The 2,302-nt window shown below is 58.3% G+C and overlaps 1 long non-coding RNA gene across 1 annotated transcript; it reads right to left on the bottom strand.

Moving 5' to 3' along the window:
* Window positions 1-630: 630 nt before the first annotated feature.
* LOC108448435 lies at window positions 631-2,296 on the bottom strand. Its single transcript, XR_001864311.1, has 2 exons — window positions 1,295-2,296; window positions 631-1,234 (listed from the first exon to the last, which is right to left on the bottom strand). It is a non-coding gene; the product is annotated as an uncharacterized LOC108448435 (long non-coding RNA).
* Between the last annotated feature and the right edge of the window lie 6 nt (window positions 2,297-2,302).

The raw sequence follows: 2,302 nt of genomic DNA, 5'->3' as shown, positions 1-2,302 counted from the left end.
GGCCGAGGGGGCGGCGGGGCGGGAGCCGGCGGGCGGCGGGGGGGGGCCGTGCCCCGCCCGCGTTTCGTCCCCGCCAAGACCGGAGAGGGTTCGAGGGTGGCCCCGGCTCCTCCCGGCGGTGCCCAGAGACAGAACCACGGATGGGCTTGAACTAAACGACGTGGACTTCCACCTCAATGGACTCGGGGGAACGGCTGGAGCTGTGCCAGGGCAGGGTCAGGCTGGATACCAAGGAAAGATTCTTCCCCAGAGGGTGCTGGGCGCTGCCCAGGCTCCCCAGGGAATAGGCATGGCCCCGAGGCTGCCAGAGCTCCAGGAGCGTCTGGACAATGCTCAGGCACAGGGTGGGGTTGTTGGGGTGTCTGTGCAGGGCCGGGAATTGGACTGGATGATCCGTGGATCAGGATATTCTGTGTGGAAGAATTTCTTCCCATGGAGGGTGGCAGAGCATTGGAACAGCTGCCTGGGGAAGGCTGGAATCTCCCTCCCTGGGGACATTCCAAACCCTACCTGGACACATTCCTGTGTCTCCTGCTCCAGATGGCCCTGCCTGGGCAACAGGGGTGGATGGGATGATCTCTAGAGGCCCCTTCAAGCCCTGAGGTTGTGTGACTGAAGCCACCAGGCGTCTGCCCGCAAATACCGTCACCTTTATTAAATTATAAAACTGTAAGCTTTAAAATTTACCGTATAAAATAATCACAGGTATTAACAGCAAAGAAAAAAATAACCATTTTTTTTCCCCCAGACACAGGAATTTGCTCAGATTTTACCCAAAATAATTAACCCTCCCTCCTGCAGGCACCAAGGCCTGGTCAGCAGGGAGGGGGCAAAGCAAAAATTAACGATCAAACACAAAATAAACAATCATGTCAGCGGGATTTCTTCCCCCAAAGCTTCTCCTGCTTCGAGCATGGAAATCCCTGAAGGGAAAGGCCCGATGAGGAATTATTGCTTTCTATGATAACCAGCAATACCTGGCCATATCAGTGGCATCAGGTCATACTGGCAGCACCCAGGTCACATTGGCAGCACCCAGGTACACTGGTGGCACCCAGGTCACACTGGCAGCAGTCAAGTCACACTGGTGGCACCCAGATCCCACTGGGGGCACCTGGGCCACCCTGGCAGCACCTGGGTCACACTGGTGGCACCCAGGTCACACTGGCGTCAGTCAAGTCACACTGGTGACACCCAGGTCACACTGGTGGCACCCAGGTCACACTGGGGGCACCTGGGCCACACTGGCAGTACCCAGGTTACACCACTGGCACCCAAGTCACACTGGCAGCACTCAGGTCACACTGGTGGCACCCAGGTCCCACTAGCAGCACCTGGGCCACACTGGCAGCACCCAGACCAGTCTGGTGGCACCTGGGTCCCACCTGCAGCCCGACATGGACGGCACGGCTGTGAAGGAGCGGCAGGCGCCTGCCACAGTGCTGGGGCCTCAGCACCGCTGTGCAAACTGAGACAGGGGAAAAAAAAGTGCCTGAAAGTGGTGAAAGTTGGAGGAAGCCCTGAGGGCCCCATGTCCCCCTTCCTGCCGTGCTGCCCTGGATGGCAGCAGCACAGAGAAACGCAGGGGACACGGGTGGGGGGGATGACACTGCTGGGTGTGGACAAGTGTCCTTCACTTGTCCCGTGCCTGCTTAAAAAGGGAGACTTTGCAGAGGAAGGGGAGGCAGAGGGATAAAGTGCAGAGCTGAGCTGGATGCTCTTCAAAGCAAAGAAAGAACCCCGAGGAGGCAAATCCTTCATTAAAAGCTCTTTCCTCCCCCAAAGCCACCTGAGGAGGGGCTCCCAGCAGCACGCACTGGGCTGGCACAGCTGGAACGATGTAGGTGAGCCCTTATCTGTAGAAGAAGGATGGGCAAAGACAACTTCCCTGGTTGCCAAGTTCTGCCCTTGCTTTCTGCGTGCCCTAGAGTAAGGCTAAGGTGAGACACACTGCAAAGGAGACCGTGGCCACCTGGGGAGCCCCCAGTGATGCTCCTGGCTGGCCTGGGACACTGCTGTGGCCTCAGGGCCCTGCAGTACATCCAGGCTCTGAGGCACAGCAGGCTGGAGGAGCAGCTCAGGCACCACCCTGAAGCACCTGCGCTGCCCCAGACAGAGCCCTGCCCGTGCCAAACCCCCCAAAAGGAGGAAAACAGTGAATCCCTGAACACCGTCAGCCTGGCTCCTTCCAGAGCTGAAGTTAAACTCAGACTAAACCCTGCACTGCTGTGGGTTTCACAGCTCTGGCTGAGATGCTGCTGCTGCCTCCTGCATGTCCCCACATGGGGATTTTCACATTCCT

Source organism: Corvus brachyrhynchos, unplaced genomic scaffold (genome assembly GCF_000691975.1).
Source record: "Corvus brachyrhynchos isolate BGI_N302 unplaced genomic scaffold, ASM69197v1 scaffold58, whole genome shotgun sequence".
NCBI classification, from domain to species: domain Eukaryota; kingdom Metazoa; phylum Chordata; class Aves; order Passeriformes; family Corvidae; genus Corvus; species Corvus brachyrhynchos.
The sequence above is the reverse complement of the archived record's forward strand: the minus strand, read 5'-3'. Positions and strand labels throughout refer to the sequence as shown.